This window comes from Nelumbo lutea, chromosome 1 (assembly GCF_056320005.1).
Source record: "Nelumbo lutea isolate HS-2025 chromosome 1, American lotus-T2T, whole genome shotgun sequence".
In the NCBI taxonomy this organism is placed as follows: Eukaryota; Viridiplantae; Streptophyta; class Magnoliopsida; order Proteales; family Nelumbonaceae; genus Nelumbo; species Nelumbo lutea.
Window position 1 is genome coordinate 128,269,976 of NC_142684.1, and position 24,608 is coordinate 128,294,583.

At 42.4% G+C, this 24,608-nt stretch overlaps 3 pseudogenes across 2 annotated transcripts; 1 reads left to right on the plus strand and 2 right to left on the minus strand.

Moving 5' to 3' along the window:
• Positions 1-1,373: 1,373 nt before the first annotated feature.
• LOC148877476 (protein DOG1-like 4 pseudogene) lies at positions 1,374-2,487 on the minus strand (annotated as a pseudogene). Its single transcript, XR_016105748.1, has one exon. The product of XR_016105748.1 is annotated as a protein DOG1-like 4 pseudogene (transcript).
• An 11,388-nt stretch (positions 2,488-13,875) lies between these two features.
• On the plus strand, positions 13,876-14,433 carry LOC148877477 (F-box protein GID2 pseudogene; annotated as a pseudogene).
• Positions 14,434-17,065: 2,632 nt separating this feature from the next.
• Positions 17,066-19,422, minus strand: LOC148877478 (protein DOG1-like 3; annotated as a pseudogene). The gene has a single exon (XR_016105077.1). The product of XR_016105077.1 is annotated as a protein DOG1-like 3 (transcript).
• Positions 19,423-24,608: the final 5,186 nt, after the last annotated feature.

Genomic DNA, 24,608 nt, shown 5'->3' on the forward strand with positions numbered 1-24,608 from the left:
ATATTCAAACCAACATCCACATAGGTTCGGTTGTCATTGCTCCCTTGAGAAAAATCCAATGGCTCTGATACCAAGCTTAAACTAAAGAAATAAAAGAAATAGAGAGACAGATATGAAAGAATTGACTCCAATGAATTGAAGCACTAAAGCTAATGGTATTTATAGACTTTGATGAAGAGTTTGGATCATACAATGACATGTACAAGATAACCATAGAAAACTAGATAGAGGATAGGATAGATTATCTTGATCTTGATTTACAGCCCTTATCCTTATCTTTCTCAGAGTCCAAATTGGTTCTAGATTGATTTGAAGTTCTTAATTTGGTAGGATAACCTCCAAGAGGATTATCTCTAAAGCTGGTTCGGTTAAGATAGGTTCCATGAGGATTATCTCCAATAATGACAGAGTAGGGATCTCTAGAAGACTTCCATATTTTGTTGGTCGGGGTTTTTAGCTGCTATGAGCTGTTTGTAGTGTGGTGTGTCTCAGTTGTTTGGAAGGAGGTTTGGTGGTCTCTATTAGTGACCTGTCTTGGCTTTAGTTTTGTTGGTCGAAGGGAATTGGCTAACTTTTTGCTTGTATTCTGCTTCTTGTACACTTTTTATCTTTATTAATAAATTTTTTATCTAAAAATCCATTAGAATTAAAGATGGACTAAATACACAATATAAACCTTTTAATAGTCATTAAAACTAACATCAATGCCCTAATAAAATGATTTTTATATATTTTCTCAAATAAAAAATAAAAAATACTTTTTATCCAAAAAAAATTACTTTGCATCCAAATTTTTATATATAATATAAATTAATAAAAAATCATCTATTACTTATTTATTTATTTTTAAAAAACAAAGTTGTAGGGGTTAAGAGTCACAACCCCAAAGTAACAGAGATGTTATATGCAATTTTGCTAAAAGAAAAGGTAGAAAGAAAGCAAAAAGAACGAAAAAAAAATCCAGAATAAAGAAAGCCATTAGGCAATGTGGTCCAGCCCATCCGAGGTCTTAGGAAGAATGAACTAAACACGAGCCAAACCTCCGATAGACTCGAACTGCTTGCTATCACGCTTGTCAGCCAAAGATATTGCCACGGCACCAAGCAAGCCTAGAAATACCACGATGACCCCCTCGCCCTTTATTTCTTTAACTAGATTCTAGAGTTCTAATTTCCTTCGATTCGATCTAGTGGACTCTACCGTTTATCTGTCCATTATTAATCAAATATAAAGCTGTGGCACAAACATTAATATTTTGAATTTTTAGATAAAATGTGTCAACAGCATAATGATTTCTTTTTAATATGTGTCAAGTGTCAACGGAAGATTTTTCAACCACTCAAACAACCTAAACAAAATAGAATTCCATTGACTTCTTTCAAATTTTGTGTCCTTGTCTCTGCGAGAATGAATGAATTATACAGTGCACTCACTTCAAGCATCACCTCTGTGAGAGAAAGAGAGAGAGATAGATTTAGTTAAAGGTGAACAGTTACATTGATTTATGGGTTTTTAGTCTACGCCAGAAAACATTCCAAACAACTGCAACCATAACAACTACTTGAGCAAACTGTGTAACCAAACTAACACTTAGTTCTGATATTGAAGCTCTCTCATCTTTCCAAACCTCCTCATCTGAATTTTCTGCATCAACATAGCAGCCATTAAATCCATGGATTGCAAGACTGTAAGCACATCCAGAAGTCCTTTCAACGCCTTGAGACGGAGGCAATCAGCCATTTTCATGACTCGTTCCAACCCACCCAGCAGTGTATCCAAAGCCACATCCACATACCCATCGAACTTGCTGGCCACCTCACCATTTCTGACTCGTGTAGTCAGCCGAGCCAACTCAACCATTGGCCTGTCGGCCAAACCCACCTGTTGCCTCTCCATTTCTATTTCTACCTTCTCTTCTTCTAACTTGATCCTCCTGCAGAGCTCCTTCATCTTTTTCAGTTGTGCCTCCGACATTTCCACTAGACTCGAGCCGGGGATTTGGGTCTGGCGCAGAGAGTCGACCAATCGGAATGCCAACGAGGGTCTCCAATCTGTCATCCATGTGCAAGCATTCTCCAGAGGAGACAACCATGGAGGACAAAAGAAACCGAGAATGTCTTCATGAGCGGCAGCCCACTTCGTATGGTAGTATTCTTTATATTGGGTCACGACTCTAATCACCAGAGCTCGGTGTTCTGGCTCATGGGACTGGTCTCTTGCGACAGATAATATTTCCTCAAGGTTTGTTTCCTGTTGAAAGAGCCATTTCTCATAGAATTCTGAGAATCTCTCCTGAACTAGGCTTTTCATGTCTTCTGATCTGTGTGGCTAAGTTAGTATGTTCAGAGACAGAGACTAATTAAGATCAGAGGGATGGGGAAATTGAGGTTGAGGTGGGGGTTGTATTTATAAGGGTGAATTTTCGAGGGAGTTAAATTAAGGTCTAGAGAGGAGAGAACAGGTGGAAGGTAGAGTCCAAGCCACGACTGAATGAGGTATTGAGTTGAGGAAGTGCGTGGCTTTTGCATGGTTTACGCGCATCACTCACCTCCTCGTGCGAGGGCGCTTTAGCCAGGATAGACCGAGTCTCTGAGTCTGAGTCTGAGTCTAGCAAGCTGCCCTTCTCTGCTGCTCGCCCCTTTTAGGGGCTGTGGCTGCATCAGCCAGTAGGCCTCTAATAACTGCTTTAATTCTGTGTGATGGACATGGACGACGTGCAAGAATCTTCAAACGCGTGTTATACATGCAGATCATCTGCATGCAAATTTGTGTATGGGTCCCACGTGTTGAAGTGGGTCCCCGTGGGTGCAGTTGTATTCAGATCTGATGGTCAGGAAATTCCGGTAGTGGGACGAAGTGGGTTTCATTCTCTCTCTGTCTATTGTCCCACGGAGTGTGTGCAGTGCAGCTTTCTCAATGCAAACCGGTTCCAACTATTTGTAATTAGTTGGTAACTGAAACAACTCCAGGTCTCTTCAAGGGTGAGAAATGGATCCTGCCCATTGACCGACCACCTGTCCAGGACCAATTCTATCTTCTACAGGTTATTTGCCGAATGTTGTCAGACTATCGGCACATAGGATTAATAATTAGTTGGTAACTGAAACCAGCTGCTCGATTTAAATAAAAGATATGAAAATTAATAAATATTAGAGATTATGATACTTGTTCGATTTTGTAGTTAGGATAAATTTAACAAAATTATTATTTTTAAGAATCGGCAATCCAAACATTACTATCTTTAATTGTTCCTAATTTCTTTTTTCTGACGAGTGGACTGTCTAGTCTAATTTGAATTTAACATATGAAATTGTAAATGGAGTAAGGGTGGAGGGAAGTTTCACCTAGCTAGGAGTGCAAACTTAGGTTGGTTGGGTTTGATGCAGAGATGTCAAAAGGTTGGGTCTGTTTCAGGACAGGGTGTATTATCCTGAACCAATTATATATTAATCGGGGTCATAGAAAAGCGCAGAACCAAACCAATTATTAATCAGGGAGATCATGTTTGCTCTAATTATATTTGGCATTTATAATTATCAATTAAATGATTTGGGATCTACTCCTCACACTGGCCTCACAGCTACTTATATTTCTCTATGCACATAGGGAAATCTTCCATGAATAATAATATACTAATATGAGAAATGTTTTTGATGTATGGCTATTATATACTACGAAGTCGGTGTGAAAAGCGCTCTCTAAGAGGCAGATCCGGCCTCAAACTATTTATATATATTGACAAAGCAAAGTATTTTTAACCAATATTGTCTTAAATGCTCTTTTTTATAAAATTTATACCTACAACATAGCCAAAATTAGAAGAAAAACCCAGAAACCTCTATATATTATTAACTAACTATATAATAGATTGGGTCTTAACTGATTTGGAGTAGCAAGAACCAGTTCCGGCCCAATTATTAATTGGGATGGGACAAAACTACAGAACCTGAACCAACATAATTTATTCGGTGAATTCAGTTCTATCAAGTAAATCCAGCCCATTGACAACCCTAAGTTAAAAAATATATATGAATCAACACGACTTAGCAGTGAATTAGGAATTTTTTTCTTTTGGTAATGGATTGGATTAGGGTGAAAGCCGTTAGCAACCCAACATTTTTCTTTACATATATAAATATTCTACAAATATGTATATATACATACATATGCACACATATATAGGGACTATATTTCCCATATCCTCATCCCTGTCCTATCAAAGCAATCCCCATCCCCAACCCATGGGTTCAGGGAAATCGGGTCCAAAAGGGATGTAAAAGTTGCCATCCCTAATTTGTCCTATTTTCTACCAAACCAAGCACAGCCTCATAAATAAAACCTATTAAAAATTGTACGACCATTACAAGATAAAGAATTTACAAATCAAATTTTATTGGGAAAATCTATGATGCGTAAAAGATATGGTATGTAAAAAGTTTTGATCAATCAAAACTCACCCATGAATTTTGATAAATAACACCTGATTGGCTATCACATTTATGATTCTGGTTCATTGGGCAAAAGTTTTTCAGATATCATATCTTTTCCATATCATAGTTGAACCTAATTTTATTATACCGATTAGGAACGGTAGAAACCTTATTAGGTTAAAGTTGGCTAGCCTAATCTTCATTCACAAATAGGGTTGGGTCGGGGTTGACCTCAACATGGCGTGACTTGCCTATTGCCCCTTTTTCTTCTAGTGGGGCCTATTTTTTTGTCCATTGTCAGTTGAATTCGAGGTTTAGGGGATGTTTGATAACATGGTTTTGTTGATGTGGCGATTGTTTTATTTTTTCAAAAAAATTAAAAAATAAAAATCGCCACACAAATACATACACATTCAATTAATGCATTTAATTAAAAATATTATAGCTAAGACTTGTTTTGTTTGTAATTTGCACAGGTGCAAATGAATAGGAGTGCAAAAAGAACAAATGTAAATCCTGGTTCAATTTTGTTTTCGATTTGACTTTGTTTTGTGGGTGGGATCTATGAGTCATTGTAACGGATACCTAGGATCAAGTCCCGGTGACACCAAATACCAAAAAATGGGTAAATTGCTAAAATCTCTCCTGAAGTTTCTGACCATTTTTTAAACCTCCCCTAGAGTTTGGTAATTGTAATCATCTCCCATGGACTTTCTGATACAATTTGACAATTGCAAGTAGACACCCACCATTAGAATCCTCTGATAAGAGGCACATAAATGTCTAAAATACCCATGCAGTCACTATTGAAGCTGGTTTTTACAGGAAAAAAAACAATACAAACTTTATAAACAACAAAAGAATTAAAGTTGCAGCTTTACCTTTAGGCGATTGATATGAAGGGTAAATTTGGAAAATAAATCAATTCCAGAAAGAGATTGGAAAGGGTTTGGACTAGCGATCTATATAAAAAGAAAATTTGGAAAATAAACATTTTGGTCAAAAATAATTGTATGAATAATTTAGATATTTTTATACCTCTTTTTAAAAAATTCTAACAAAAGGGACCTACTTGCAACTGTGTTATAAAATTCAGAAGAAATTATTGCAATTATCAAACTTTAGGAGAGGTTTAATCAACAACCAGAAACTTCAGGGGAGGTTTCGACAATTTACCCAATAAAAAAAACCTTTTGTCACCAATGGAATTAAAATGATGTGGTTCCCACTTAATTATACAACTAAGATTGGAGGTGGAAGGAATTCTATTTGCCGAATCAATTTGATTTCGAGAGGGTCAATTCTTTATTTGTTCTTCCTCCCCATCTCAGGTATGTTATCGTTGAAGGAGATGCCCTTGTTTTTATCCATTTGCCTGCTGGAGTTTCATTCTTCCACTCCTTGATTCAATGTCGGTTCTTCACTCCGACAGAAGTTGCAATCTAGTGGCATCCCTCCTAGACTTGCTGTCACTACCCAAGGCTTTTCTTCTTTGTCTTTGGTGGGTGCCAAGCCCTTGCTTGTGTGGTTCATGTTATCTCTGGGAATACTTTTCAACTTCTATATACCCAGATTCTTCTTCGGTACAACGAAATTAGCCTTAGGGCCTCATTCAAAAAAAGAGAAAAGAAAAGAGAAATTCACATAACCCCCATTTTGTGTCAAAGAGAATTAAGCTCCACTTAGAAAGAGTATAAATACAAACATGTAGAGTGTAAAACCTTGTAATTTGTATTATTTTGTATATATTTTTATTTGTATTCTTTTCAAACTGCGCCTTAAATAAAGAATAAAGTGTTGTAAATTCTACATTAGGTAAAAGTAAAAATCATCGTCATAAACAAATAGATACTGATGTAACGCGATCAGGGCACTCCTAGTTGACCGCTGACTGGCTCCTTGCTGGCAACGAGCGGGACCTGAGAAGATGAAAGGAAGGATTCCCGGGGATTTACCCAGTGGGAATACTCTGATGCTTAAGTTAATACTGTGTATAGGAAGTGAAAGGAAAAACGAAGGCTAAGAGTGGAGGTCGCGCAGTTTTCCTATACTCAAGAGATTTTTTTGTCCTCTTTTTCTGAAGAAGGTTTCTCCTCTGCCCTGAGGGCTTTTATAACGGCGCTCCCTAGGAGATCGGACATAACCGCCACTAGACCCCCTGCCACAGCCGTTACCTGCCAAGGCTGCGCAGGTGGCCGTTGCGACGTACTCCTTAGCCGGGCGAGTGACACGTCTCCAAAGTGACAGGCACGCCTCCGCCTACTAAGAGACGTGGGGCAGACAGTCAAAAGGACAAGGACTGCACCGTTAGTGAGGGATATGGTGCAGTCTGATTGGTACGGCCTGTCAGATAGAAGCTTCCTGTAGAATGCTCGTGCGACCCATTCGCGAGCTATTTTGTAGCGAGCTAGGAATACTTCAGGAGTACCCTTAGTAGAATTAGTCTTCGGGATGACTTGTCTGCTTGGGAGTTCAGGCGAGCTGAAGTTGCCTTGGAATATCCCTTTTGGGGGTAGTTCAGGGAACCCGGAGCTTGCATCGTGGCGAGCTGCTTTAGGGGCCCGTTACTTAGCTGTACCAGGCCATAATGCTGAGTTGTCGCTTACGTCGGGACAGTGTCCACGTGTCGTTGTTTCATAGATCGGGTCAAATCACCCTTCATCAATTGCCCCCCACTCCTCGAGCTAAGAGTATTGCCTTAACGCGGGGAGTTTATGAAGTGCGACGGGCTGATTTGACCGAAATTCAAACTTGATTGACTACCCTCATTAAATGCGTTCGCGGGAATCAAGAGATCTTCTATCTTCCCTGACTTTTTGGATTCCGAAAAAGTGTTGAGGTGGCCTTTAATTCCGAACGTCGTGCAGCTGCGACTACCTCAATCGTGGAAGACGTGCCGCCAATCACCTTCGGTTTTCAGAAGGCATGCGATCAGGAAATCTGTAGACCATTGGATCTGCTTTGATCCGGGCCGTCAGTTTGAAAGAGTGAGGGCTATAAATAGAGGCCCCCTCAGGCCCTACCTTCCTCCACGCCATCCCTTGGATTTTGAGGTCGCATACTTCACCTAGCTTACTCGAGTTCCTTAGTCTGCTTCGTTTCGTCTTACTCTGGTGAGTCCCAATCGCCGTCAGTCATGTCTGGGTACCCATGTCATGCTTATCACAGGAGCGATAGCCAGGATGATGATGCTCCCTCAAGCTTGGGGGGAGCCTGGGAGCGTATCCCGGAGGCTCGGGAAGCCTCTGGCAATATGGCATCTACTTCTAGGGAAAGGGAGCCTGATACCTTTGGCCCTTCCTTAATGACAGCGGAGAGACTCAGGTCTCTGATCCGCTACATTCGTCTCCCTGGGGACCTGGTTTATAGCCTCCCTACTAGCAACTTCTCTTGGGAGCATGGTCCCAATGACATAGTAATCTTTCAGGAACAGCTCGAGGCTGACTTGCGTCTCCCCTTGCACCCCTTGATAGTGGAGGTGCTAAATCATTTTAATGTCACCATTGACCAACTTCATCCCAACGCCATTCGAAACATGGTTGAGACTATATCTTTGTGTTACGAGTACTGTCTCCCTTTAGATCTTGATATTTTTGCTTCTATCTTTTGTATAAAGAATGCTGCTCCTGGGGTTCCTCTGGAGATGTGCTTTTATTACCTCTCCCCCCGTCGCGGCTATACGAGCTGCCGAATAAGATTCCCGCTGGAAATGGGACTACTTTGTGGTCCGTAACCCCGAGGGATGGCCCTTCCCCACTGCTTGGAGGGGCGCTATCTAGGACCCCGGGGTTGAGCTAGACCCTGAGACTCGGAAAATGATGTTGTCCTGGGCGTCGGTAGTTTTCCATTGCTCGGACTACTTAGCCGAGGAGAAGCTCGTGCAGGCAGGCTTGAGCCCGGGTAGGTCGGCCTTTTAGGTAACGTAGTGCCTTGCAACTTGTGTGCACATACATTTTGTTTATTGTCGGACTAATACCTTGTGGTCTTGTGGCAGCCATCATGTATAGTGCTGATTCGCGTCGCCTTCTCTCGAGCAGCCAAAGACGCCAAGCGAAGAGGACGCGCCCTAACCGAACCCCGCCTTCGGGAAGCACTAAGTTTAGGTCCGCCGAGTCGGTCCTTCCCTCCCCTTCGCCCGAGGTTCCGATGCCCCCCTTGAGGGGACTAGTCGGTCCTTCCTTTATTAGTACCGAACTGACCACTTCATCGCTCGCCGAGAGGTACAGTTCTAAAACGTCGCCCTCCTCGGGCTAGGTTAAGATCGGCACACTAGAGAGGTAATTCTTGAGCTCATCAAATGCAAGCTGACAGTCTCGGGTCCACTTGAACCCTTTGCTCTTGATTGCCTTGAAGAACGGCAAACAGCGGTCTGCCGATTTGGACATGAAGCAGCTTAGGGCGGTTATGCGGCCATTCAACCTCTGAACCTCCTTCAACTTACAGGGTGGTCTCATGTCTAAGATGGCCTTAACCTTATTTGATTTGGCTTCAATGTTGCATCGGTTAACAATGTATCCCAGGAATTTACTTGAGGTCACGCCGAACACACACTTGTTTGGATTTAATCTCATGTTAAGCTTACACAAACTTTCAAAAACAGAATGCAAGTCTTGTATTAATTCATATGAGAATTGAGTTTTGAAGACCATGTCGTATACATAGCATTCTACTTTTCTACCAATTAACGGCGCAAACAATTTATTTACAAGTCTCTGAAAGGTTGCCCCTACGTTTTTCAACCCGAAGGGCATAACCTTATAACAGTAGAGGTCGAACTCTGTGATGAAGGCAGTCTTTTCTTTGTCTATCGGGTCCATCTTGATCTGGTTATAGCCCAAATAGGCGTCCAAGAAACTGAGAAACTCATGCCCTGAGGTCGCGTCCACCAGATGGTCGATTCGGGGGACTGGGAAGTAGTCTTTCGGGCAAGCCCGGTTTAGGTCGGTGTAGTCGACGCACATGTGCCACTTGCCGTTGGCCTTCTTTACCAGGATGGGGTTGGCTACCCAGCTCGGGTATTGGACTTCTCTTATGAAGTCCGTCGCGAGGAGCTTCTCGACTTCCTCGTCGACCGCTTTCCACCGTTCCGAGGCTAGGTTGCGTTTCTTCTTTCTAACGGGCCTAACTACAAGATCAATGTTCAGCTTGTGAGTTATGAGTCCGGGGTCCATACCAGGCATTTCTGTCGCGGATCATGCAAAAATATCTAAATTTTGAAGTAAAAAACTTTTCAGTTTGGATCGTAGGGGATCCTGGACAGAAGCGCCGATCTGAAGCGTCCGAGCTGGGTCTGTTGTTGAGGTCGGGACCGCGACTGCTTCTTCCGTGGGCGCGGCCCGCTCTTTTCCTTGCTCTATGGGTCGTTCCAGTTCGAGGTCATCGACCACCTTAGTTTTTCCCTTTAGGGCGGCAACGTAGCACTTGCAGGACTCGAGTTGGTCGCCCCGTGCTACTCCCACACCAAAATTTGTTGGGAATTTCATAGCCAAGTGATAAGTGGAGACCACCGCCCGTAGGACATGGGTGATCGGTCAACCTATTATGGCATTGTAGGGAGAGAGGGTTGCTACCACCAGAAAGTTGTGTTCGAATCTAACAACACAAGGCCGCGTGCCGATCTCTACAAGTACTGTTATCTTCCCAAGGGGGCGGACTTCCTCTCTGCTGAAGCCCACTAAAGGGGTGTCCGTAGGCCTCAGATCGCTTCTCTGCAACTGAAGCTGGTCGAACGCAGCTTTAAAGAGGATGTCGGCCGAGCTGCCTGAGTCCACGAGTATGCGCCTGACCTCAAAGTCGTTGATCCTTAGCTTTATCACGAGTGCGCCATCATGGGGGTAGTGGACCTCTCGCGCATCGTATTCTGTGAAGAAATTTGGATCTCCCATCTTCAACCGCTTTGGGGGGTTCTGCTCCTCTCGGGCAGCCTCACGAACTAACGTCCGAGCTGCTGTTGAGGTGCAACCCGCAACGACCAAACCTCCCACTATCATGTGGATGGTTCCTCAAACTAGCCTCTCCTCCAGAGGCTGCCTCTGCAGTTGTTCGGCCGGCCTGCTGTTGGACTCCGGAGCGTCTCTATCGTGCTCCCCTTGCCGACCTGCTCTATTACTTATTATATTATTATTATTATTATTATTATTATTATTATTATTATTATTATTATTATTATTATTATTATTATTATTTTGTACAAAGTTTCTCAAATATCCGCGATGGATGAGCTCCTCTATCTCGTCGCGGAGGTTTTTACAGCTTTCGGTACTGTGACCGTGGTCTTTGTGAAAGCTACAATACAAACTCTTATTTCTTTCATTGGGATTCCCCCTCAGACGGGGTGGCCACTTCACGTATGGAGCGTCCTTGATTGCCATCAGGATTTTGGCCCGCTTCGCATTCAATGGGGTGTAATCAGCTCGGTCTGGTGCAGGAGCTCGGAACAATTGACCCGGCTTCGCACTCCAAACTGTTTCCTTTTTTCTTCGAGTGTCTACTTGACTGGAAGGCTCTTCTCTTTTTCTTTTTTCTAGTGCGCCCTCCCCCTTCTAGTGGAGGTGGCTATGAACTTATCCGCAAGCTTTAGAAACTCAGTTATGGTCGCGGGTTGGTTGACGACCATGTGCCACTTGAACTCTTTGTGCTTCACGCCCTTCTTGGCCGCTGCTAGGCGTATGGCATGATCCAGGCGCGGTATCTAGATACAAGCATCGTTGAATCGCTTAATATAACTCCTGATGGACTCTCCCTCCCTTTGTGCTATGCTGAAGATGCTTTCTTCAGTTCGCGGGCACCGCTTGCTGGTGACGAAGTGCAACGCGAAGGCTTGTGCGAACTGCGCCCAACTTCTTATTGACGCGGGTGCCAAGTTTTGGTACCACGTGCAGGCTGCTCCCCTAAAAGTAGTGGAGAAGGCCACGCACATGCACGACTCGTTGGCTCGCGCTATGTGCATTTGTGACTGAAAGGCATCTACATGATCATTCGGGTCGAACGACCCGTCGTACTTATCAAAAGGGGGGAGCTTGAAATCCATGGGCATCAGGACTGCCAGAAGTTCGGAAGACAAGGGGGACGGAACTAAGAGAAGGGGAGCTTTGGCTTCGGCCAAGTCTACCTCTTCTTTGCCCATGAGCTCAGGCAAATCGCGAGTGACAAATCGGCAAGCTCGGCGTCAGCGCCTCTGCTTCCTGACAGGCTCGGCGTTTGTGCTGCTCACTTCCGTGCTATCTAGGACAGTTTGCGCAAGGGGTAGCTCAGTCTGCTAGTGATGGCTATGGACAGAAGGAGCCTACTTGGAGTCTGCTGCTAGGATTTCGAACCGGTTCTCTAGGATCGGGGTTCCAAGCTTCGACTACCAGGGCGACGTAGACCTGCCAAGCCGGGGTCCTCCCGACCTGTCCGCTCGCGGCGAGATTGGGGTAGCCGGTCTCTCCCGTCTGCCGGAGTGCTCATTCTGGCGGCGAGATATGGCTTGCTGCGAAGCTAGGCACTGAGGCGAGAGCTAAGGCTACTGAAGCTGAGGTTGGGGCAGCTGGGGGAACTACTGCTGATATTGATACTGGGAGACCTGATGTAGTACGTGATGTTGATAGAGTTGAAGTTGTTGGAACTGTTGCATTTGAGCCTGCATGGCCCTCATGCACTGCACCAGGTCCTCCACCTGGTTCGGGCTGGCCGCTGGGGGCACGACCGAAGGTTCGGTGAATGTTGTTCCGACTGTAGCAGGAAGTTGGGCGATGACAGGTGCCATTGTGAGAGGCACGCTTAAGCTGGGGATTCCGTCCGCTGAGAGGGGGACGGTGAACTATCCGATATAGACAGTAGAAAGCTGGGGGTGTTCCCTGGAGTTATCTATCTCCGTGCTTCGTCCGATGTTGCTAGAGGAGGCCATGAGTGTTGGATTGTTTCAAGGAAGAAGGAAGGACTAAAAAAGTTTAGAGAGAAAGGCTTTTTGAAGCGATTCCCACAGACGGCGCCAAATGATGTAGCGCGATCCAGGCACTCCTAGCTGACCGCTGAATGGCTCCTTGCTGGCAGCGAGCGGGACCTGAGAAGATGAAAGGAAGGATTCCCGGGGATTTACCCGGTGGGAATACTCCAATGCTTAAGTTAGTACAGTGTATAGGAAGTGAAAGGAAAAACGAAGGCTAAGAGTGGAGGTCGCGCAATTTTCCTATACTCAAGAGATTTTTTGGTCCTCTTTTCCGAAGAAGGTTTCTCCTCTGCCCTGAGGGCTTTTATAGGGGCGTTCCCTGGGAGATCGGACATAACCGCCACTGGACCCCCTACCACAACCGTTACCTGCCAAGGCTGCGCAGGTGGCCGTTGCGACGTACTCCTTAGCCGGGCGAGTGACACGTCTCCAAAGTGATAGGCACGCCTCCGCCTACTGAGGGACGTGGGCGCAGACTGTCGAAAGGACAAGGACTACGCCGTTAGTGAGGGATATGGCGCAGTCTGATTGGTATGGCCTGTCAGATAGAAGCTTCCTGTGAAATGCTCGTGCGACCCATTCACGAGCTACTTTGTAGCGAGCTAGGAATACTTCAGGAGTACCCTTAGTAGAATTAGTCTTCGGGATGACTTGTCTGCTTGGGAGTTCAAGCGAGCTGGTTTTCTTAGCTTGCGAGCTGAAGTTGCCTCAGAATATCCCTTTTGGGGGTAGCTTGGGGAACCCGGAGCTTGCGTCATGGTGAGCTGCTTTAGGGGTCCGTTACTTAGCTGTACCGGGACACAATGCTGAGCTGTCGCTTACGTCGGGTCAGTGTCCACATGTCATTGTTTCATAGATCGGGTCAAATCACCCTTCATCAGATACAAAACTGAATTGATCGGTCAAAAAACTTGTATTTGCATTAAAGCAAATAGAGCCCAATGAAATCAAATGTAATATTAAGAGAAGAATTAAATAGAACAAAAATATTAAGTAATAACATGTGGGAATATTAAAAAAATGAAATAAAACAATTGAGAGGAAAATCAAACTATCAAATGGAATGAGTAAGGTATTCCTTGGAAATGAAGACACATAACAAATTTCCTCAAACCACTTTTTGATTAAAGTATTGAAATTGTTAGAGAATAAAAGTCATTCAAAGCTCTAAAGATTTTATGGAAAATTCTCGATCAGTACCCGCTTTTAAGTGGCATGTGAAAATACACAAATGCCTATCCATCAGTGGCACCCTTCCTTATTTCTTTAAATACCGGTCCTAAATATTTTAATAACCCAATCAAACAAGATGAATTACTAAGCACTGAGGTTGGGGACTTTGGGGCTGGGGACCTCTATTCTATTCTCCATTATTTATCAAATCAAAGCTAATTTTAGAGTAGTGCTACGGAATCAGTGAGCAGAGAGAAGGGAATGAGAAGAGTCCTAGACCCAAACTTCTGAGATCGAAAATTTCCTTGGAAGCATTTTGTTTTTGATTGGTTGTATTTTGAGATGAAGAGAGCACTCATCATCGACGAAGATCCGACAGTTGATGACAAAAAAAAAAAACAGGAACAAGAATAGGAGTGAACAAGAAGAGGGGGAGAGTAGTCAAGAGACTAGGTTTGTGCTTCTTGATGAGGATCTGCTCTTCGAGGTGCTGAAGCACTTGGATGCGGGGTCACTTGCGATCGCGTCTTCCGTTAACAAACAGTGGCATTGGACGGCCCATGATGAGCGGTTGTGGGAGTTGGTGTGCACCCGACACTGGATGAACATCGATTACGGCAATCAACAGCTCCGTTCCGTGGTTCTTTCTCTCAGAGGTTTTCGCGGCCTCCATTCTCACTGCCTCTGGCCCCTCTTAAAACCACCTCCATCATTGTCACCATCTCCGTGGGCCACATCATCATCATTGTCTACTTCCTCTCTCTCGTCTTCGTTTCTAGCTCCGGTAATTCCATCAAAAACACCAGTTCATTGGGGGGAAAAGATGAGGTTCAGCTCTCCTTGTCTCTCTTCTCAATTCGCTTTTTCGAGAAGAGGGATGTTAACAACAGTGGTAGATGAAAACGCTTTCTTCTCAGCTCATCACCTAATTTTCTTTTCTTTTTTTTTTTCTTTTCGTGCTTGCGTTCTTGAGTTTCATATGGATCTCTTTTATATATATATATATATATATCTATAATGCGAGAGTCTAAAATAGTAATACTCATATTACTATTGATAAATAGTGTGTTTTATTTATAAGAGTAATTTTGACAATTTTAAAAATCTTAAATCATACATAAGATCACGTAATATGCATGATTGAGGATCCATTAACGATAGGTAATAAATTATTACATTTTAAAATTCAGATACCAAATTATCAGTGGAGACAAAATATTGATCGGAAATTTTCCCAAGATTTTAAGTTGAATAACGAATAAAAACCGTATTCAGGACCTCACGTTAAGCTTTTAGGTTTAACAGTTATGGTACCTGTTTCTAAGGTTTGATGGTCACAAATTGCTTTATTCTCCTATATATGCACTGATATGTCCAAAATGGTGTGCTCAATTTTATCCATCCACCAACTAGGAGATCCTTTGGGTTTACCATCAATTTAATACTCTTTCTCCAAGTGAGTGAAAGAAAATGTGGGGCCATTTTAGACCCTGAACCAATTTGCCACGTGAAAGAATCTTTGGCGTACATGTCATTGATGAATGATTGACCAGAAGATCTTCTCTCTCATTAATGTGTCAAGTTCTCATGAGCTTCAACGTACGTTAGGTGTTGGATTTGGTTTTATCCAAAGTTCCAAATTAATTAATGCGTTTGAGAGGTGATGAGGGCGGACTTGGCCCTATACTAAGATCGTGACACATGGCACCTTGGAACAAATAGGTAATACCCGGAATCAATTAGGCAACTTGCCTTAGCAACTTGGTGGTGTCTCACTTGACGGCCTAGCATGGGTGACGACCTGGCGGCCTGGCACGGGCGTCGACCTGGCGGCCTAGCACCGGCGCCGACTTGGTGGCCTAGCACAGACGTCGACCTGGTGGCCTGGCATGGACGCCGACCTGGCAGCCTAGCCCAGGCGCGACCTAGCGGCCTGGCACGAGCGCCGACTTGGCAGCCTGGAATGAGTGCCAACCTAGTGGCCTGGCCCAGGCGCGAACTGGCGACCTAACACAAGTGTCGACCTGGCGGCCTACGAGACGTGCTCGCCAACAAATTCAGCATGCATATCCTAACACTCCCACAATCCTTGGAAGTTGGCCCACGTGTCAAACCATCCGAAGGGTAGTCAACGTGCATTTACCTCCGGGAATCTCAGACCACTTAGATGACATCGCAGAAATCTCAGATGTGGTGCGTGAAGCCCACGCCAAACAATGCCTATATAAAGGCACCAACCCAAGTAAGCATATTCTAGTTCTCATACTTTGTGATTTTTAGCTATGAAAATACTGACTTAAGCATTGGAGCGACCTCGCCGGATTAGCCACCCCGGGTCCTTTGATATTGATTCCTTACAGGTCTCTAAAGAACTACGAAGCTCAACAATTAATCCAGCTCGCCACCAGGCAGCTTGGCCCTCTGGTCAGCTCGGCACCTAATAGGCAACTCGGCCCTCAATAGGCAGCTTGACACTCTAGTCAACTCGACACTCTGGTCAGTTAATCACCTAACCTGCCTAGCTCAGCCCAGTTAACTCGGCACCTAATCTGCCCACAGCTCGGCCCAATTAACTCGGCACCTAATTTGGCCCCAGCTCGGCCCAGTTCACTTCGGCCTGTAAGTCATTACAAGCAAATGAAAAAATTGATCCATCAATATGCATTGCCCAAGAGGTGATGAGGTCCAAATTCTCTCTCTCTAATATGAACATAAGTGGATTTTTTTTTTTTTTGTTTGCAAGGAGCTCCAAAACTCAAGAATCTGGATTCTATAAGCCAGTTCCTCATGAAAAGTTCTACTAGTCTTTTGAGGAGTCCCATGCCAGAGTCCAACTCAAAATAGACTCGATTACAATGCAAAACATGGCACAGAATGAACCTCTTATATCTAGAATATGGTTCTAGTTATTAGAATCTGGTGTTTCGTTCGAATTCGAAGTATAAAGTTCAATATTTAGTACAAGTCTTTCAACCTGATTTTACCATTTTAAAAGCTGATTTTGGTGCATGGAATGATAAAAAAAAAAAGCATGCTGATTCAGAACTGTATAATTTGGCGTGCACAGAGGATATAAAACAAAAATAAAATAGAATTTGAAGTGAAAAAGGACAGTTTTGAGTAGAAAAGAACCCTAATATGCATAAAGAAATGGGTAATTGGTATTGAATTGAAAGATTTGTAATGGACACATGATTAGCTCAAATTTGCACCGTGATCAAATGAGGCCAGCTGAAAGAAACTAAGAAAGAGCATGTGGTTTTCTTTTTGGCTGCCAACTAGCAGATGTGTTACCAGTATAGGAGCCGACCAGGCCAAACCAGATCCCAAAACATGAAAAGTTGGATGAACATGGCCACAACACCCGTAATATATAAGCAACAATGGCAGATAAATTTAGGGTATTGGGAGATACCCAAATGAATCTAGAGAAGAAAAGGTTGGGGTGCCCTAGAATTGATCAGAAAGAGAAGTAGTGTGTCAATGTGTCAATGTGCAAGCGTTTGAGCAATGACAACACCAGCCATTTCTACAACACTTGGCTAGAGCCCAACTCCTTAGCAAGGACAAATGTACATGCATGGGCATATAATACAGATAGCCCAAACCTCAACTCTACTAATAAGTACTCACTGTCTATCTCTCATATATACTTGCTAACTAAATACCATCTTTATACATAAATATATATATATATATATATATACACAACACTATAATATACATAAACTATTTATTTTAGTTATTACACATATTTATTTGTATATATAAAAAAAACATATTATAAACTGAAGGACATGATCATCATCGCCTTTTCTTCGTGCAGCTCAAGCTAGGTAGTCACCTTTTTCATGGCCGTCCATGATGGCGATCCCTTCTTTTGCCCCACTCGTGAATGGAGAGATGAAGCTTCTTGGCAGCAACCAGAAGATCTGCGGCCTGCAAGGGTGTAAGGATGTTGATCAGTTCCTTAAGTGTGCTCAGCCTCAGCTTATCGGCCTCCTCCAGGATACCCGCCAAGGCAAGCGCATGCTCGTCCAGGGTGGTGTCTACATGCTCGATTGATGCGCCAATTAGGCCATACTCGTTGGCCTTGGTGAGCAGTGGCTGGTCGGCTATGTCTTCCTGCAAACTCGCCATTTGGGTAGACAGCTTCTCCTCCTCTCGAATGGTCCTGCACTGAAGATCGTTCACCAGGCTGAGTTGCCTGGCGGAAAGCTCCCCAAGGTTTCCCTTCCTCACCCTTGAAGGAATTCATTGAGCTGGGCCTCGAGCTCCGAGCCGCAGAGGGAGTAAACGAGGCGGATGGCGAGGGAGGGGCCTGCACCCGGCAATCCAGAGGAAGGAATTCTCCAGGGAGGTGCACCAGGAGGGTGCAAAGAAGGAAGTAGCGTTCTCTCTGGCCAGGATGCTTCGCTTCTCGGTGTACTCTTGGAAATGCTGGATGTTCTTTTCGACGATAAGGTTGAGATGGGTGTCATCGCCTTTGTATATGGTGAGCGCTTGAGCAGCTCCTCGAGGTCAGCTTGCTGTTGGGCAATCCAGCTCCGAAAGCAAAGATGGGGTTGATCTATATGCGCTGAAGAGCTTGCCATTTTCATCAGTTTGCTTCCTTACTGTTTTCTACTTGTGGTGGGAAGAGTGGCCTGGGTATATATATGCGGTATGCGGATACAGATAGATTCTCTGAAAATGGGGGCAGTAACGAGAAGATCGATGTGAGTTTTAACTTTTTAATGTGAAAGTTTGGCTTTTCTGTCTCTGTTCTCACTCGCAAGAGGGGAGAGGAGAGTGGGTGCTGTGTATCTACACTCCACATTCCATGGTCTACAGGACCTTGACAACTTTTGGGCCAACCCGGCCGCTCTGGTCGGCTTGCAGGGTCAGGATTGTAGATGCTCGGGCTTCAGAATCAGCAGACTAGTTTGTCTGTCTGACGAGAAAAAGAAATTAAAAACTCCATCTGGGACGGGGACTTTTCATCAACCTCAACCATGCGTGATGCATGTATGAGTATGATCGATCCAAGGCCAGAGAGGCCAGACCCTTTACTCTGTTTGGCCACACCACCTCACCCCACCCTCCCTCCCTTTTCTGGGAGCTGAATTTGAACTGAAGCACAGGCTTTTGCCCAGCATATACAAGTTAATGATTCGCATAAAATTAAGAAGCAGCACTCGAGGGCGCTAGAGGACGACGACCCACCGGTGCTTTGCTTTCTCATTAAAGAACATCAGATGAGAGAGAACACAAAAGTCTCTCTCTCCCTCTCCACGGTCTACGAGGCTCTCTGAGTCAGGTTGGGCCATGGAGAGCAACACGTGGTCTGAAGGAAGCAAGGCATAAAGCCAGAAGGCCATGCATGCAAAAGGTTAAAACCAACGGCGCAAGGAGCTTGGTTTTGAGTTCGGGAGTGCCGAGTGGTGGGCTCACTGGATCAATGGCTCTGCCAAACCGGATAATGCTTTCAGCCACGTGATTGGATCACGTGCCAGAACCCATTAAAATGGTGGGTCCGGTTCCTGAACACCCGGTCTATTTATTAAGTGATGATATCAATTAATTCGAGCTCTATGTTTCGGAAACTTTGCCAACATTTGGCAACATACATATATCGGGTTGAGTGGTCCTATCTCCTATGTTGCAAAAATATCAAAGAATGGACTGGACTCTGGACTCTCGAGTAAATACCAAATCGTTCTGTAAAAATCGTCCTGTAAACGAGGAGGAAATCACGTGTATTACATATTCTTTTTTGTTGGCAAACTGGGCTGGCTTCTTACAACATCAGGTTGGAGTTGGGCCTAGGGTCTGCCCCATGGTTTTTTAACCACTGTTGATCTGATGGTCAGACCATTTGGCTCGGAAACTGTCCGGTCAATTAGTTCTGTTTTACTCTCGAGCCAGAATATTCTCATAACCGTTGATCTGTTCAACTTGGATAATGGTTTTGGTCAATTTCCTATTTTAATTAATTTTTATATTTTTATTTTTTTAAATTACAACGAATCATCCGTTTGGATCAAATGGTTGAAAGAATTTTATAATGCATTTGGCTCAGATAATATCCTTACGTGGTATTTTTTTTTTTTCGTTTTCTTCGTCAATGGGTCAGTTTTACTCAACCGGTTGAACTGAGCCGAATAGGTTATATTGGTTTTGGTTCTATAATTTTTGTGAAAATTATTTAATTGATTTGTTCTAGTTTTTGTTGATTATTTTGTTAATAATATATAAAGTTTTTTTTTATTTTTTAATGTTTATAATATTTTATGTCTAAAGGGGTAAATTTAATTTTGGTTAAAACACTTGATCTATTAACACATAAATAATTTATTATTTTATTATTTTTTATTAAGTTATATTATTAAAAATAAGTTTTTAAGTTGCTATAGGTAAATAATTATAAATGTCAATATCATGGTTTTTCAAAACTGGACTGGACGATCGGACTGGAAAAATTGGAAACTAGTTGGGTGATCGGTTTTCGTTTTTTCTGAAACTGGAAATTTGCCCAAAATCGTTGATTGATCAGCAAACCGCTGACTCATGCAATTAACCATTCAAACAGTTTTGACCATTTTTTTATGTTTTATTTTTTTAATTTTTTTATCAGAACAAACCGACCATTTGGTTCGAACAGTTAGACCACTCAACCCAATAATCGGACCCCTGACCGGTCCAGTCTCCAAGTCGTTTTTAAAATCCATGGTCAATATAATCAGGTCATATTGGAATATCTTGATTAATAATAAATTTGGAATCAATACAGATTGGGGGTAGTGATAATTTAATTGCCTGTACTTTCAAGCACCACATCTTAGTATTCTAAAACTCAGAATATATTTTGAGTTTAACTTTGTTAAAGCTAACACTACAGTGAGGGTAAAATTACAAAAATGTCTTCATTGTAACGTTATATATTTTTAAAGGACTTAAGTGTATATTTACTATTAAAATGTTTCATTTGAAAGTTAGGCATCACTACAAGATATACATTTATAAATTTACCCAAAAATAAGTGAAATAAAGTTTTGAATGGTGGTTTGAACGTGAGGCCGCCTGCCTATTTATAAAAATATGATGCTAAAAATTTTATATTATCCAGATGTAGAATTAAAGCAACCCAAAATGAGACCATAGAAGTGCAAATGGATAAGGTCTTGGAACTAACCCCCACCTAGGCTGGTTTTAAGGTGATTTAATCATTTTTTTTTTTAATTTAATATTTGAATGTATATAATAAATGATGTTGTAACTAGGGAGATAAGGCAGTAGATGATGGTCTCCCTAAAAGATAGAGGATGACCGGAGGTCTGTGTGGGTGAGGAGATTTTTGGTGAAAAAGGAGATAGGGTATGGCAAGGGAAGGAAGCAGGAAGGCTAGAATGCAAGGGCTCTCTTAAAGCACTCGAGACTGATCTCATGTGGAGGTCTTCGAGTCTCTTCCTTTTATAGAGAGACTCAAAAGGCTATAATGAGGAACAATATGCGAATAAAGATTTTTCTTATTAGAAAAATGGATCATGATTCTTTGACTATCTAATAAGTAAGTCTTATTGGAGTTTTGCCACATGTCCAATGAAGATCTTTTGAAAATGAAAATCCCTCCCCCCCTTCCTGAAAACTCTCACATGTTATGTATCCAACTACAACCCTTTTACACCTAATCGCAGTCACATGTTAGGAATAGGGCTTTTGGGGTGATGGCATGTCTTAGTGACATGGCCCATCGTGATGCAACAAATTGTCACAGGCCATCACAGCTAAAAATGAGACGAACTCTGTTTGCTAAAGCTTCAAGTGGCCATGAGCAATGCATATAGAACATCACGGGCATAAATGGTCATGTTCGTCACTTCAGAGTGGTTCCTAATCATCGCAAAGGTCTATGATTGTGTTTGCTTGGCAAATTTGTAGACAAGCACAATGCTTATTGTAAGTACCATGCTGATTAACTTTCTATCATCATGATCCTCATCGCAATCCTTATGATACTGATTTACATGTACTTACAAATGTAAAAAATAATATTTATAAAATTTAAATTATAACAATTAGTTTTGGACATTATTATTATTATTGAAAATCAAGTTTTTAAAGAATAGGTTTCATGCATAGATACTATAACCACTAAGACCAAAACTAACCATTAAACAGATCTTGATAAGGCAGGTTTTGGTTCCAAAAACCTTTTTGTCTTGAAACCAAACTAAACCAACCCATGCTCACCCCAAATGTAAAGCAGCCTTGGTTGTGTCCATCGAACATATAGGGCAAACTATGGAGGTTTGTGTTGAAACATAACCTAGATTTTCAAACTAAATTATGGGGGTTTGTGTTTGTTAAGCAAAACCCTAAGACAGGTTAGCTTTGCTTTATAAGGATTGCTAGCCTTTCATTAAAAGGGATAAATAAATTTAATTTTTTAAACACAAAAAATATGTATCATGATGAATTGCACTCTAAAATCGTGTTGTTTTCTTTATATTCAAATACCACCAATCATCAATTCAAACCTTATTTAAGAGTATCCTCAATGAAATATATAATTCAACCTAAAACGGTTCAACCTAATATTAACTATTAGGTACATACTTATAGCATAAAATAAAATAAAATAAAGGGTAAATTCCCTATTAGTACCCTTAAGCATGGTTTTTAAAAATGAACTGGTCAGGGGTCTGGTTACCAGTTTGAACGGTCTGACCATTAAACCTGAACGGCCAGTCCGTTTTGACAAAAAATAAAAAAATTGGAAAACGGTCAAAACCGTTCGAATGGTTCGAATGGTTTGAACAGTTCGAATGGTTAATCAGTCGGTTCAGCGGTTTGTTGACCAAAATCAACGGTTTTGAGGGAAAAAAACGGTTTTGGAGGAAAACGGAACCAGTCAAGTGACCGGTTCCCGGTTTTTCCGGTCCAGTTTTGAAAAATGCCCTTAAGTCTAATGCCACTTTGGCCCTCAAACTTTAAAATGTGACAATTCAATACCCAAACTTTCAAAATGTGCCAATTTAGTACATATCCTTTCAGTTTTGTGTATCACCAATATCATGTGCAACTTAAAACTTTTGAAAATATCAAAACTACCCTTAAAAATAAAACATTATTCATCATCTTTTTCCTCTTCTTCTTCTTCTTCGAGAAGATGTGCAATTTCAAACTTTTGAAAATATCAAAATTACCTTTAGAAATAAAACACTATTTATCATCTTCTTCCCAGAGAAGATGAAACAGATTGTATAATCCCATCTGATTTTCTGCCCAAATTTTTTTCGGAATGCATTTCAAATCCTCAGGCATTCTTCGTAGCCTATTAGTTGAGCAGATTTCAACTGCGTTGATCCGAGCGGCTCTATTTCCCGGAGACAGTATCGGGCCTGAAATTATCGATTTCGTAAAGCATGTTGGTTCGGTGAACTGGATCATACTTCATTGATTGCCTGTTGACTGGCCTTTTTTATGAAGCATGCATTCCAATGCTATGAACCGAAATGAAAGGATTTCATTAGAGTCAGAAATGCAGGAAAATGATCCTCAAACCTTGTCTGGTCAAGACTCACATTACAGGAGAGTCTTGTAAAATCTACTCACACGAGGATCGGTGCTTTGATTCTCCATCTAAGCTTGAACATCACTATTTGTAGCTCGAGTACCCTCATGGGATCTTGGGTTCCAAAACACTCCAACGAGGACTCATTCCAGTACAGGTCGTCACTGATTGATAGGATTTCTTGACTATTAAGCCGGACTCTCCCGTTGTTTCCAGCAGAGAGATAGAATCTCACAAAGAGGTTTTAAGTCGATATGAAATTGAGATTTTTTGCTCTTATGATTCTCAAGTGGCAGTTGAGGCAAGAAAGATTTTGAGGGGCAAACATGGGGCTGAGAGAGACAGAGCACTGTTGAAACCATCGTTTTCAAACTGTCGTCGACTCAGACGATCGGATCATTCGGACTGGAAATCAGTCATTCGAATGGTTCTGGATTTACCCCGAACTGTCATCCAGCCAAAAAACGTTGAAATGTTAAAAAATCGTTGACCCAATCGAACCGTCGACTTGTTATTTGGCATTCATATTTATTTTAATTTATTATTTTGTTTTAAAATAAAAAACAAAAAAAAACAACAAACCTATCCCAACTAAACATTCGATGACTCCTTCAGTCCTTATAGGTTTTGTTTTGCCAAAGCACAACATCTTCACAAGCTTTACCGAAGAAGATGACGGCAGCACACGGACACCTACCTTCCCAAGGTCCGAACAACCACCCGCAAGCGACCAAGATTTGTAGCGGCAGCCGGCGAACACGGTGGAAGACTCTATTTCCTTCGATTCTGAACATCTCTGATCTCTTGAAACGAAAGGCATCTCTTGAAGGGAACGATGGCGACCACTAGACCTGTTCATAGGCCGGGCCGAGTCGGGCTTTCACTCTGTATTAACAGAATTTTCTAAGGCCCGATCTCAAGCCCGGTCCAACCATCGGGCCTACAACTTAGGCTCGAGCCCGTTCCTCATAAAAAACCCAAAGCCTGGGCCTGGGCCCGAGCCCAAAATTTAGTCCATACCGTTAGCGATTGAAGAGAGAGAGAGATTATAAAGAAAAGAATAAAAAAATGTATATATTAAATTATAAATATATATTTTAATAAATATTATATTATTTATATATTTTATATAATATATAAAATATATATTATATATTTTATAAAATATATAATACTGAATTGGGCCGGGTTGGGCTTTTTTAACAAATCCCGAGCCCGGCCCGAAACACAGTCGAGCTTACTGTGTTAGGCCCGAGGTCAGGCCCGCAGGCCTAATTACATGACCAAGCCCAACTGGAGTGCGGGCTGAGTCGGGCTGGGCCATCGGGCTACCCGACCCATGAACAGGTCTAGCGACCACTATGGACATCCAACCTCCGGTGACCAATCTTATCTGCGACTGTCGGCGACCACTCTGGAAGGAGTACAGCGGTGACTATAAGGTAAAAAAGCACGTGATTGTGTTTTTCTTTTCTCTGATTTGATCATAATCTCCATGCCTTAAGCCATTAACTCATTC